The sequence below is a fragment of the Chelonia mydas genome, chromosome 5, assembly GCF_015237465.2.
Source record: "Chelonia mydas isolate rCheMyd1 chromosome 5, rCheMyd1.pri.v2, whole genome shotgun sequence".
Lineage (NCBI taxonomy): Eukaryota > Metazoa > Chordata > Testudines > Cheloniidae > Chelonia > Chelonia mydas.
Window position 1 is genome coordinate 128,027,062 of NC_051245.2, and position 15,245 is coordinate 128,042,306.

Genomic DNA, 15,245 nt, shown 5'->3' on the forward strand with positions numbered 1-15,245 from the left:
TGTGAGCTACCTGCATGTGGCCTCCTAGAAATAATCTGAGTCATGGAAAAAAATAGTTAGCAGGGGCAGTATTGTGCTGACCAACTTAAAGAGCACAAAGAGGTTTACATTTCTTAGACATGCTCCATGCACATAAACTGGGAGAGTTTAAAATTCCATACTGCAACCCATCAAGCACCTGTAAATTCCATCAGAGCTCAAGGACATTTCATTAAAAGGACTGTGTAATTTATCTATGAAATTACTTCAATTGCAGTAAGCCTATTGTGATAAGATCTTCAGAGCAAGGATTGTCAGTCACTATAGGTTTGTGAGGCCCTCGATTGGTTGTCCTCTAGGTGCTACCACAATATACATGTTAAATAATAAATATTAATAATACTATATAATGTGATATTATGACATTCCGGGATACAATCCAAACTAGTGAGGGGCTGGGTCACCTCTGCCCTGCACCCTTGGGTGCCTTATAATGCTTTGCTGATATAGCTCCCAGTGGGCCGCTCACAGCCTTCAAGCATGCAGGTCACCCCCCCAGCCCCCGCCCCGAGTGCCTGCCAGCCACACATAAGTCACATTCTGACTTCTACCACCTGGCTACCACTTGCAGGGTGACCGCAACATGCTTCCAGTCCTGGAATTTCCTCCAAAACCATGTGTTCTGCACTCTCCTACCCTTTCCTGGACAGTCCAGATATATTAGGTCCGTTGCCTCTCTAAGAGGCTCAATATACAACAGTTTGCCACCCTAAATGGAGTTACCCCATAGCTCACAACACTGGATTAGTTTTGATTGAAGAATAAAACAAGTTTATTTACCTACAAGGAGAGATGTTTCAAGTGAGTACAAGTATAAGGCATTAAAACCAGAAATGGTTACAAGAGAAATAAAGAGAAACTAGAGTGAGTGAGTTCAAGGTGAAGTCCCATAACACTGCTGAAGAAACTCCCAGGTCAGGCCCAGCTCCCAGAGTCTACGAGCTGTTTAGACTTTGGGAGCCGCTAAGTAGGCAGGATTTCTAAGGTTTATCTTATTAATTTGTTTATATTTTGTAATTTTGTTTTAAAGTTAACTGATCCAAAACCATCCAGCTGTGCATATAGCTTGCTCATTCGTATAAACCTGAGTTCCTAATGCTGTTTTCCAGGGCCTCCCTCCCTCCTTCCTTCTATTTGTTTGCACCCACTTGTTACATCTTGGGTCCTGATCCTGATTGGGGCCCCGAGGTGCTAATGAAATGTGAACAATTAATAATAAATCCTGATAACAATCCATTCCTTTCCCCTTGCCCCTCAGGTAGGCTCAGTTAAATGAAGGCCATATCTAGTCTAGGTCAATAGACCATGCTTTAAAAGCCTGGGCTAACATGTTTTAACATGATGTTTCACCTACTGTAGAGAGTGCGTCATGTCGGCTGGTTGTGGTCAACCCTATGAGGAAACCTAGTCTAAGCATGGCTGTAGTAGTCCAAAGACTCTGTCAAGTGTGAGGTTATGTCTACATTGCACAGCCTAGGTCAGCATAGCCACCTAGTATAGATGCAGCACATGCCAATGGGAGTTCTTCTGCTCCTGTAGGAACACCAGCTCCCCAAATGACATTAGCTATATGACAGAAACACTCACATCCCTGACCGAAATTAGGGATGTAAATACCGTTTAATAAGTTAACCATTTAAACGATTAAAATATTTTGTTTAAACGGTTAACAGAGTAAGCAGCTGGGCCCGCTCTGGCCAGGTGGTGCTGCTCTGGCTGCTTCGGCTGGGGGCCATGGCTGGGCCCACTCCAGCTGGTGTGGGGCCTCTGAGGTTAATGGTGAAGGCGGTTAACCGGTAAGACTGATCGGTGAACCGGTTAACATTTTACATCCCTAACTGAAATAGATACACTGGTGTAAGTTTTAAGTGTAGACCAAGCCTACGTTGAAGTGAATGTGGGTCTCAGTAGGTGATACATTTTAGACTGGATAGGACTGGAAGGTGTAACTTACACTAGCTTAGACTCCCTTCTGAATTTAGTTCAACCTATGAAGCTTGACTGCGTATTGCCCTCCTTTTAGCCCCTTTAAAACATTTCTTCTTGAAAGTAAGACCATTGTTCTGAAGACATCCTATGGTTCAAAAATCTAATGCATTAATTTGAAATGAAAAGCAATACTGTCTGCCTGAACTCCCGCCGGCAAAGCTTATTACTACCACGAAGACTAATGGAATGTTTGAAATTGAATTATAAGGATAGTTGTAGGGAACGAGCCTGTAGCTATCTATAATTGCTCCGGTCATCCTGCTCGGCACTTTTTCTTTAAGCAACAGCTAGATCAAAATTGATCATCGTGGAGTTTGGAAGTAACCGTTAGTGCCCTGCTGATGTAAAGTGAACTTTGGATGGCTGCAGTGGCTCTGAACAAATTGTGAGAGATGGGAATACATTGTCATTCTCAGACAAACCCCAGGATAGAAGGGATTTACATAGTTTTGCCAGGAGTTTTTTTCTCCCCTCACTCTTAAGTTTGTCATTGTGTGTCTTATAAATCTTATGCACGTTTTTTTCCTGTCTTTCTGATAGACTAGCACTGCAGTCTCAATCCACCTCTGTCCTCAGTCAGTTAGTTCTGGAGACAGCTTGTCTTTGATGCATAATTTTTGGTGGATAAACCAGTATTAACTCTATCCGCTGCATGTCTATTTTGCGAATTAAATTTAAAAAGCACCAAAATCGTGGTGTTCGGTTTCCCTTAAACCCACATGGCGGAAGAAATGTTGAGTTCTGGAGCAGGTGGTCCTCAGAGCAGATTTCACTCAATCCATAACAAGCCCCATAGCTCTTGCCTTCCGTAACTCATAAAGTTCTCAGAGGGGGCCCTGAGGGCCTGAGTTATTTTACAATGTATTGACAATGAGCTGCAGCGGAAAGGCATAGCACAGAAGTAGCTAACATATTTCTCTGTTACGTATTTAATCATCTAGTCAAAATTTTTACCCTAATTTCACTTCTATTTTATAAGCCCATATTAAATAGGCACGGCTGATATGTATATCTATTTGCATGATCCACTTTCCCTAATTCATTGTCTTAATTTCCTTACAGGATAAACCACAAATCATAAAACAATTTGTAAACATCAGGCATAAGCAGACATTTAAAAATACTGGGTGTTCCATTTTCTTTTTTCATGACTGCGAGCAACATTTTCTTTACTAAACAACTGGACGCAGCATAAATGACACGTAACATTCTCACTAATGCAAATATTCACAAGGCAATGAAAGACAATGAAACCTCTTCCCTCCTGAGGCAACTACTCAAGCACAAATAGAAGACTAGAGAGGTATCCTAGATACTATCTTTCTCAAAATCGTAGATGTTTTAGACACATTTAATAACTGTTCTCTAAAAAATGCTTCACACTCCACCCAAAAGCCTCAGGGAAGCCCAATCTCTTAATTCAACCTTAGCACAACTTCACATCAGACAGTCATTGCAAAGTCATGGCAATTTTTTGCTTACCTGGGAGATCTCTAACCTTTCTGTGTCTTGAAACATGGAAATGCATGCTCGTTTGGATTCTCTCTCTCTCCCCTTTTTCCAATATGGAACTCTACAGTAAATAATGTTGCTACAGCTTTAGAACACACGGATCCTTTATAAGTGCCTATGACTCCATCTGCTACCACTGACAGAGTTCTAAGAAGGCTCCGTGTTCTCATTGCGAGTGAACATCTGTGCGATCTAAGCACAATAGAAGCCTATGCCTATTTTAATCTAGTTTCTGCAGACATCGGTGTAACATCAGAAGACACACTCTCAGCCACCCAAGGTGACAGGTAAGATGTCAATGCTCAAGTGAAGAGAAAATAAAGTGCCAGCCTCAGTGCACAGAAAGGATCATCATTCTGTCTGAAGGCAGCTTATAGGTCATGAATAAGATTAGTTGCTGAATTGTAAGTAGACAGCCTTGTCTCCTTTTGTGAGACGAGATGAGAGAGAAAGCTCAGTATATCATACGTTTCTATGACTAAACACCACTATCAACCGCAGCCTAGCTATAACTCACTCCAGCGAGAGAGACAGGGACAGAGATGAAAAAAGAGACAACTCTGAGACAACATATTCTGAAACGATGACACCACATATCCCTAAATGGAATCAGCCTTACTGTCCCCACATTCTCCCAATTGGAGCTCAATCACCCTATTCTATGCACAAACCCAACTCCCTACTGACCTGAACATTAGCCACTGAAAGATCTGCAGAGTGGATTAATTTCCCATATGGCCTTGGACAAGTCACTTCATCCTTGTATGTTTCAGATTAACCATCGGAAGGCTTATCCTGCTAAGTAATGGGCATCCTCAACTCCCATTGACTTCTTTGTTTGGCACCTCCCAAGAGTGATCCCCATAAAACAGAGTTAATAATATTTAATTATCTGCCCAACTCCAAGACATGCTGTAAGATTCCTTTATGTTTATATAGATCCTCTGAAGAGGTATTTGCAGACAGCTGCTAATGGGTAAAGTTCCCAATACAAACACTACACAAACAGAAGCTCGCTGGGTAGGTTTTCCACTGAAGTCAACAGAAGCTCTTCCACTGACTTCAATGGGAACAGAGTTAGGCCGATACTAACTGCTTTTGAAAATTCCAAACTCTGTGATTTTGGAACACACAGGAGAAATTCAGTTTCACCAGAAATATGGATGGATATGTTCCAGCTTCTTTACATTTCATGCTTTTAAAAAGGAAACTCCAGCCATGCTTAAAACTTCACACTGAAATTTCAAAATATAAGATTGACCGCTGGGCAAGAAAAAACTGCTAGAAAAATGTTTGGTGTATTATAAATAGGCATTTTGGGTCAAAGGACCAGATTCATCGGTATATTCTGGCTGCTTTGCATCACTCTGGTGATGCAGTGTAGCCAAAAGTCCCGTTTGGCTGGCAAATTACTATGATAGTAAGGGCTTTAAAGAGCCAGGTTTGCATCACAGGCACGGCATAAAGCAGCCAGAGCATACTCATGAATTTGGCCTGTTCTAGTCAATTGCAAAACTGAAGCACATATAGAAGTAACTTTTCAAATGAGCAATTTGTGATTGCCCAAGCTTTAAACCTCATAATATTCATGCACAAATCAGTATTGTGTGCACACGTTTGTGAGAAAATCTGGGACAAAAAATACAAGGATCCCTACAATGGGTAGAATACACACCACTGCAGGCCAAAATATAAAACAAACAGAGGAAGACACAAAGAATCACAAAATCACAAGTTTCACCAAATGCCTTTGTCATCATAGTGTGAAGCCGCACACTTTTGGAGAGAGAAATTGGGTAGATTTATCAGCTTACATTTATCCAGAACCTTTTATTCGGATGGCTCCCAAAGCATTTTACAAACTGAACCAACAGAAAGACCATAACCTTCATCCATCAGTGAAATGCAGCCACCTCTGAGGTGAAAGATGATCACTGTTTGTAATAGTACACTGCAAATCTACATATTATTTTAGCACAGGAAGCAAAGACTAAATTACCCAATTAAAACTGCAGGGAAAATTTTAGGTTGGCAGAATGCAATTATGTATGGTGAGTTGGAATCTGGCCATAACACAGGGGTCAATGCTCCTACCCTTGTGAAGAATGCCATAGGATCTTTAGGACTAGATTCTGCCACCTTGTGAATGTTGAAGAGTATCTTTCCAGGTGGTTATTTGTAAAATAAGATGCTACTCAATGTGAGGTAGGGTGGCAGAAAGTGGCCCTGAATGGCCAGGTTGTCCATTTTGTCAGAAGGTTGACAACTCCAGTAACATGACTCCATGTTGGGGCATCAATTCCTACTGACTCAGAAGTGCTTGCCACCTACTGTACCACCATAGCATAGAAAACGTCTATCCAAAATGTGAGGGGGTCGGGGGAGGTTGTCTCAGCTTTTTGTGACATACCTGTGAAGCCACAGACATAGCACAAACATTTCTAAGCTAGTGTGCAACATCAATACAATGTGAGGTAGCGCCTCACAACTGAAAATCAGGCGTGTGTCATGCCTTTCACTTCTCCAACAAGCATGCCACTCTGTCTGGAGTGGTTCATGACCGTGAGTGCCTACCTCAGGGCAGACTGTCAAAAACAGGGCAGATACCCCAAACTGGCAGTATGTTCTATAATTAGTGGAGTGGGGGCAGGGCCTGGGGCAGAGCCAGGGTTGAGCAGTGAGCACCTGGAAAGTTGGCACCTGTAGCGCCAGCCCCGGAGTCGGTGCCTAGACAAGGAGCCGCATCTTAACTTCTGAAGAGCCGCACGAGGCTCCGGAGCCCCAGGTTGGCCACCCCTGCCTTAGAGAGACAAGGTGGGGGAAGTAATATCTTTTATTGGACCAACTTCTGCTGGTGAAAGGGACAAGCTTTTGAGCTCACACCGTGATCCTCTTCACAGGTTCTAGCAGAAGAGTTACAAGATCTTTGGCTTTTGTTGTTGAATGGCACATTTCGAGAACACACTGTCTGGGCTAATCCATAGGAAATAACCTTTTAAAATATTTATATTTAGCCTTAATCTTCAAGAAGGACTATTATATTAGTCACAGTGTGGCTGATATTCTGTGTAAGTTCACAGAAGATCTTTTAAGGAGCCAGTTCTGCCTTTAGAAGCCAGAATCAAGCACCTTAACAGTCAGGGAACGATTCTATAGCTCTCTTACAGTGGCACTATCTCTTTGAAGATCAGGGCCAGCTAAAAGGAAACAGGAAATCACTGGGTCTGGGAGATAGAAACTTCAGGAAAGCTTGAGAGAATGTAAACTGTTGTTGAACCAACGCAGTTTGTCCCGCTCGCCTCCATGACACAGAGTCAGAAGCAATTTCCCTTCAAGAGTGCAAACCAAGAAAAGAAAAGCAGAAAACTAAAGACTGAGTCTTCAGTTCCTTGTGCCAGATCGCTTCCTCCCTGATAGGCCGACAGACTGACCCAGTTGGCAGCAGCAGTCCGGCAGGATCTGCACAGCATCTCAGCTCACCGCGGAGGGCTGAGAGGAGACGTATGCACCAGGCAGCATGACCAGGAACATTTTTGTTTTGTTTACTTTTGAGATAGGGAGGGAAATTTAGAGGCTGTTTTTAAGGAAGTCTGATTAGTGTTTCATATGAAAACACGAGATGAGACGTGAGCCCCGACTGCACATAACACAGGGGAAATTAGAAACTTGGGGAAATCTGTGATTAGGCGAGATGAGCACAGAGAGACCTGGCTTGCAATTGGGATTTCAGACAAGCAACTCTTTACAACGCTACAAATGAGGTCAGCTCTCACTTCAGGGAAATCGGAAGAGGCTAAACAATGCAGCAAGAGATGGCAAATTCACTGGTAATGGGGGGTTTAAATGCCCCCAATCCAATCGGAGGACAGAAGAACAGCAAAAGAGATGGTCATGTTGGGGTACATGGTACAGATAGAAAAAATGCACAAGGTATGGCCAAAAGGTCATGTGTCTAGGAAAGTAGGCTCTGAAAACATGCACGGGAAACCAACAGTCGAATAGGTAAGTGCCTTATGTTTGGGTCCTGTGTCAAGCATCAGAGAAAACGTTCGCATTTGGAGGGGGGGACTGACAAGGAGGCAATTGTGGCTGCTATTATAGAAGGGACATTCCAAAAGCTGACTTCCACCCCGAGCTGGAGAATACACGTTATCCTGAACAATCTGGGTGTCCAAGTCAACCGGGGTAGGGAGTTTGTGGCTCATCACAACCCATTCATTTAAAGCCTTTGCAGACAGGAGGCCAATGCAAATGATTTACTGAGCTGCAAATTCACAATATAAATGTGAAAAGAATCCTGGAAGTCTGCAATGCATTTGATAAGAATGGTCTCCTATACAGAGGGCCATATTCTCATTTACAGTAGGTCCCTTTGCCCAGCTCTGGCAGTGCAAAAGCATTTTAAAGTGGGCGTGAATGTAATTTATACTCTGAGGCCTCTTCACAATGCCTACAGGGGTCCTTGTGTAAATGAAAACCAGGCCCTGAGAACCTATGAAAATAGATATGGTCCCGTTATCAATCGAGTTGCTGAGAGATGCTCATGTCAGTAATACAGTTCTAGAAATAAAGTGGACATATATACCCCTTCTTTTTCTTAGTACAGCTTTCTCAGGTGTACGGCAGATTGATACCTAGTGGGAAATGAATCAGATACACTACATATGCAGCATAGATGCAGGCAGGAAACCTTTAAGGCAAATGCCAGGAACTTTCCTGGCATACTCAAGTGCTAGTATCACTCTTACATTTTTATTCCTGATCAACACACTTTCATAATACTGGTTGGCCTCTATGAAAAGGAAATGATCCCTTGTGAATGTCCTAGGCACTGCTTATACAGCTTAATGTAACACGCTGACAAGTTTCAGCTGCCCCAAAGAGAAGACAAGCCTGGAAGCATCAGGGGAAGGTTTCTAATGATACTCAGAAAAAGAGACAGATAATATGAAATAGGATAACGGAGCTAGTTCAGGAAATGGAGCCAAAAGTGCGTCCACAGTGGGCCTGTGAGTCATGGGGATCCCCGCCCCAACAGGGCCAGGTGGAAATGATAAGAGGGATCTGACTGCACATGGAGCGAGAGCTGTATAGCAACTAGACCCTGAGGAGTTTGGAGAAACAAGATGGCTCCCTTTCATTACAGCCCCAGCAAGGCTACATTTTAGGTTTCTCCATTTACACAGGAATTCACTGTTCCCTGAATTCTCTCCACAGAACCACACCCAGATCTCCCTTGGCTGCCAATAAGATTGTCAGTAAGAGGCAACTGGAGTGATGTTTTTGTAATTAGGACACTTGCCTATCAGGAAGTGGGCTGACACCCCCAGAGCACCAGGAGCCCTATTTCATACATGCCAATGAACAGACATCAGAGGCACACACTGCTACAGAGGTATCTACAAAGCTGACCTGGATTTGAACCAGCCAACTAGACATGAAAAGGGTCTAGACTCGCTCTTTATCAAGCTGCGGTGCCTAGCACAATGGTGCCCTGATCCTGACTCAAGTCTCTGGGTCTGATTGTAATATAACCAGTAACGTCGTCATCATTTCTATCCCACAGATGTAGTGTACAGTAAATAAATGTACACAATGATTTTAATTCCAAAGGCATTAATAAGCCCCTGTTCTTGTTTGGTTTCTGCAATAACAATTCCCCCAAAGGGGAAACACTAACACACATAGGTCCCAATCCTGCAGCTAGGTCTGCAGAAGCAAACCCTTGCACCTGCTGACTGCTAAGGTCTGCTTGCCTGGATCTGACTGCAGGACTGGTGCTGTGGTAGTTCACTGAGCCAGCAAGTATATGTAAGTACACATCTTATTCTTGGTTACAGGCTCTTTTTCCTCTCAGATCTATGGTTTTGTCGTCCTACGTGAAATGTTTTGCTATTTGTGTGTCTCACCTATTTTAAACAACACATTCAATTACAAAAAACCCCTACGCCTAACCATTGTGGCTTGAGTTAAACTGAAATAAGGTAGTGAAGTGCTTCATAAAACATGCCATCTAGGTCAGTGTTATTGCTCAGTCTGCCAAGCTTTTACTGCTCCTGCATGCTATTGTAGTAAGTGCTACATTATAAGTTCAATAAATTAATGCTTTAGTCTTGATTTATATGCTGATGATATCTACCTATTTGCTTATGAGATGGACTAATGAAATACTTCCATCCCATAGAGATGTGTGATTCAAAGTCTGGTTTTCTTCCCCTTTTAGCTGTAGAATTTTTCTTATTAGTCCCAGGTGTGCACTCAAATTCTGTAGCTAAACAGAAATATACTAACTCTACTAATTTCTATTGGTCCACTCCTAATTTCAGTTTAATCTTTTAACTCTTTAAGATTAATGCAATCTGCTGATGGTGATAGAGACAAAGTGTCTTTGAATGCTAGGTAGTAAAGTCCATTCACCAGCTTCCTAAAATGACATGCAAGCTTTTCATTATAAAGGACATGTCAGCTAAATCCAACCTGATAACTGTAACGTCCCCTTCTCCTCTCACTTCTCCATTGCTAGGGCCCCAATACAGCAAACCACTTCAGCATGCGCTTAACTTTAAGCATGATCCTAAGTTCATCCCCACCCAAGAAAGCACATGTTTAACTTTCCATTCTTAAGTCCCATTGACTTCGGTGAGTCTTCTGTATGTCCTTAAGAGCTTTGTTGAAGAAGGACGGATTTAAGCACATGCTTAAGTGCATTGCTGACTCGGGGCCTAAGTCAGGGTCCCAGGTTAAATCTGCTTGTGTGAGTGACCAATGTCCAATCCTCCCCTACACATTCTAAAATGTCCAATCTCTAGTGCTGCTCAGTATGAATCAATGGGTATGTCTACACTGCATCTGAGAGCAAGCCTCCCCATCCAGGGAGCTCGCAGGGCTCGCAGTTGTGTGTTGCTCTGATGTTGTGACTCAGGTTGGAGCTCAGGCTCTTAAGCCAGGGGACGTGCTTAAAGTTAAGCACTTGCTGAAATGCTTTATGTACTGGGGCCCAAGCAATGGAGGAGTGAGAGGAAAAGGGGTTTTACAGTTAGCAGATTGGATTTAGCTGAAATGTCCCAAATCTGCCTTCTGTTCAAGGTTTGCTACAATGAGAAATATTCTCTAACTCTGTCGGGAAATATAAATACCTGAAAATAAAATAAAATAAAAATGCTTCTGAAAGTTACTCAGTGTATCGAGGGTACAAAGGTTTTCTAAAATAAAGACAATTACTCATGCTCCCTCTCCACCCTAACATGGGTGCAAAGGAGCAGCGCCCTATGGATGCTTGGGCACGGAAGGGGACATGCCAATGGTGAGGCATTATGGCTTTTCTCATCCCTCAGACAACTCCTGGGCCCCTCTGTGGTGCACAGCAAAGTCTGGCTCCCAGTTTGTGCTCCTAGCCCATGGAGTTTCTATGTAAATCACAAACCAGTGTAGAATGATCCCCCAGATCCCTAGTGGAATTTATTGCACAAAGAATTTCACCCAGAAAGCAAAAAAGATGACTCGCAAGCTGTCAGGTGTCTCCTTGATAATTAGGATAAGAGAGTGGCACTTGGAAAGGTCTCCTAAAGATCGTTGTCCGAGGATTGTTGCTAGAGACAGCTTCCTTCTTAATGCACTGAAGTCTGAATTTATTTGCCAATTTACTTTGATATTCATGTTCTCACTGACATTCTTCAAGGCCTCAGAACATTTTTATGAAGCACATTGCAATTTAAAACAAGTCTTTGAGAAATAACCCACAGAAAGGAAGAGCTATTAATTGCTTGACAGTTGTATCCCAATTCTTCATGCCAGCCATGCACTGTTCTCCATGGAAAAGGTTATTAGAGTCTGACAAACAGATCATAGCACCTAATAAAGCTATTGGATCTGGCATGTGGCTTCTGCTAGGGGAGCCACCCTCCGGCCTTGCCTGAGAGCTGCTCATCCAGCCACAGAGCGAGAATCTTTTCTGGGTGGGTACACATGGAAAATTCCACTCCAATACTCCATCAAAGCAGCCCTTTGATATGCCTCTTCTGAAAAAGAGAGACAAGGTAGGTGAGGTAGTATCTTTTATTGGACCAACTTCTGTTGGTGTGAGAGACAAGCTTTCAAGCTTACACAGAGCTCTTCTTCAGGTCAGCTGTTCTTCTGAAAAATGCAGACATTCATTTCCTTTTTCCTTCTGAGAACTTATCACAGCAGAAGAGAGTAGTGGAGAATGACATTAGTAGGTGTTTTGCTTTTAGCCAAATCCTAGAGCTCTTGTGTGCAAGGTCTTTTTATAGAGAACTGTCAAGGCACTTGAAACTGCCATCAAGCAGCGTGCTTTATATATCAGGGAGACTTTTCTTTTTCCCTTCCCACTTAATTTCCAGCCCAATGGTATAATACCATTTAAAAATGAATGTGTGTGTGTGAAATGATACACCATCAAATGTGCTCCTGCCAGGAAAAAGGTGACTTCAGAGCAATTTTTTACACAAAGCAACATATTCCTTCCTAGTTTTCCCTTTTTACTTGACTACTTTCGGAGATAAACCCTGCTGATTTTAAACCACATTAGTTGAAAATATAATAGCCAGCGGTTCTCAAGGGCTGTTCAGAGATTTGTACCCTCAAAGATTTTTTGTTCCATACAGGGTAAGAGGAATCAACTTTAACAAGTGGCAGTAGAATTTGCTAGTGTTTAATACATGTTTTTCATTTTAATTAGATGTAAATTTCTGATGCCTGATCTACACCCCAGGCTTCTGCCAGCAGAGCTACGTCAGTCAGAGGTGTGAAAAGATGTGATCTCTGAACAACAGAGCTGCTCAGAGTCCCTAGTTTAGGGGAAGTGTTTTTACACTATAGCTTGTTTTGGTCATGGTTGGCGGTTTTACTAAACCGGGATAAAGCGCAGCTCTTCCAGGATTGCTGTGTTCATGCTAGGAGCTCTTTCACAATACACTATACTGGTATTCCTACAGCAACAGTGTCGTGTAGGCATGGCGTATGTGTCCTAGTGTAGACATGGCCTTTCAGGGAGAAGGTGATAGAGAATGATTGCTCATCTTATTTCAGTACTGCAGAGTCTTTATTTAGGGCCCATGGAAGCCAAGGGCAAAACTCCAGTGTGAATGGGATTTGGCCCTTAATGCGTAAATGTCAGTTCCTGTTGTCAGTTTCGCTGTTCTAAAGACAAAGAGTGGAGTATTTCTGGTCATGGGGAAGGAGAGAATTTAATTGTCCTTGTCCTCCAAGTAGGCTGTCTCATTCACCTGCTATTTCCTCACTGACAATTACATTATTAATGCAGCCTGACAGTAATTTGGATTTAATCAGCACCTGCAGCAAAGTGTGTTAGAGCAAACCAACTCAACACACACATTACTGTGCCTGGCACTTCTGAAATGTGTGTGTGTGTGGTTAGAAAGTACAATAAAGGCTCCACAATACCAGCCTTTCCTTGCCTCTAAAAAAGTGATCTAATGTCTGTCAATGAGAAAATGCAACGCGGTAGAAGAATAAAATGTGCTCAGGCTGAGACTCAATGGCACATTTCAGCCAGCCGATAATTTCTACAGTCTCATTCTAAACCCGTCAAAAAGGTGATTTACAATGAAATGCTGACAGGCTCCTAACTATAGCTGTGCTAATGGCCCCACTGTAATACACGCGTCTCTATCCATAAATCCACCGCCCTAGTACATAAATCACTAACAAATAACATCAGCTAAACTTCAGCTCTATAATCTTGCTAACCTAGAGACTGTAGCTATCCCTGTGAATGTTTCCTTTCTGGTCCAGATTAAGAGAGGACCCTTAGTATCCAGACTCAGTGGTCCAAAGGGAGAGGACACTGCAGAGAAAATGAGTATGAATGATAAGAGCCGGGAGGGAGTCCAATAGGGGGACTGCCGATTAAAGAAGCAGTCACTGTGACTTTTAACACCCAGCCCACATTCAAGGATCCCTTACAATTAAAGCCCAGTAGTCCTGTGGAAGAATGTTCCAAACATGCCCTCTCACAACAGCCATACTGCAGGGCTCAGGAAGTTAATTTAAAATGCTACATACATATTTCTAGGAGGGGTGCAGCGGGACTGAGCCACCACAGGAGCCCCTGAACTAGTTTTTGCTAATTCAGGCAAAACTCCTTCAGCAGCCCGATGGAGCATACATCAGAGCAGGAGCGAAGCCACCATATACACAGATGCAGCACATGCTCCTCCCAGCAGCCCTACCCTGGCAGCAGGCATGGAAGGGGGATCTAGCACCAGTGACAGCTCCAATCTCCACTGGACATTGGGCTCACAGTCTAACACTGGGGATTAGGGCTTTCCCCGCTCCCCATCCCGTTCTGCAATAGAGCAAGGCCAGTCACAATGTCGCTCTGTCTTTAGGAGAGGGACTGTGGGAGGAAGGAAGCTCCAGGGGTCTGAGTGGGGATGATGTCTTTTTGTGGGGGCACATGAAATGATGGTGAACCTCTGCCCCCATGTTTCCCAATGGTAAAAATGAGATCACTGTCACATGGAGACAGAGCAGACATCTCTGACTATTCATTCACAAAGCCACATGATAAAAATTGGTGGCAAAATAAAACCATGTGCACACACAGAAGCGGCAGCAGTTTAACTTAAACTGGTTTAGCTAAACTGATGTAAACCCTTACGTGGGCACTCTGATTTCAGTTTGAATGGATTATTAATTATAACTTATTATTTGTATTACTGTCGCACCTAGGAGCCCAAGTCATGGAGCAAGGACCCCTTGCGCTAGGTGCTCTATGAACACGGACAGTTCCTGCCCCAAAGAGCTCACAATCTAAATATAAGATAAGAAACAACAGATGGATACAAACAGATGGAATGGGCATACAAGGAAACAACAAGCCGATATTGGTCAGCTTAATAGACTGAGATTTCAGCACATCAATGGCCTAACCCCTGTCAAGTGTTTTGGTGAGATCACAGCAAAGGGGAATTTTAAAGAGGGTTTTGAAGTAAGATAATAAGGTAGCTTTGTGGATGTTCACGGGGAACACGTCCCATGTATGCGGGGCAGCATGTGACAAAGCATGAAGATGCTTGTTTGAAAATGTAACAAGATGGAGGCTTGCATCATGGGCAGATCAGAGACCGGAGTCGACACCTTAATAGTGAATGAGAGATGATAGGCAGGGTAGGGATAGAGCATGATGGGCCTTGAAAGTGAAGACAAGCAGCTTGAGTCTGAGACCAGGGGAGGAATGCAAAGAGAAGGGCGACGCAGTCAAAATGACAGGCTTGGAGAATGATCTTCACAGCAGCATTCTGAATGGCTCTGAATGGGGCAAGGTTGCATTTGTGAAGGCCAAAGAGATGCAGTAATTGAGACATAAGATGATGAGAACCTGGAGGAGAGTTTTAGTTGGGTGGACAGATAGGAAAGGCCATATCTTAGAGATGTTATGCAGACAGAATCAACAAGATTTAGATCCAGCCTGGATGTGAGGACCTAGAATGAGGTCTGAGTTGAAAATAAGGCCCAGGTTACAGTCCTGAGTGACAGTGGTGTTGTCCACCGTGAATGAGAAAAGAGGTAGTGGGAAGAGTTGGGGTGGTGTGGGAAGGGAGATTAGGAGCTCTGTTTTAACCATGTTGAGCATCAGCTGTCAACTTGACACCTATGAGGAGATGTCAGAGAAACAGGCTGAGATTTGAGTTTGGACAGGAAGTGACAGGTCAGGAGTAGAG

At 43.2% G+C, this 15,245-nt stretch overlaps 1 protein-coding gene across 12 annotated transcripts in view; it reads right to left on the reverse strand.

The window, feature by feature from the left end:
• Positions 1-15,245, reverse strand: part of NRG1 (neuregulin 1) — a 720,225-nt gene that overhangs the window by 34,738 nt on the left and 670,242 nt on the right. The window lies entirely within an intron of this gene.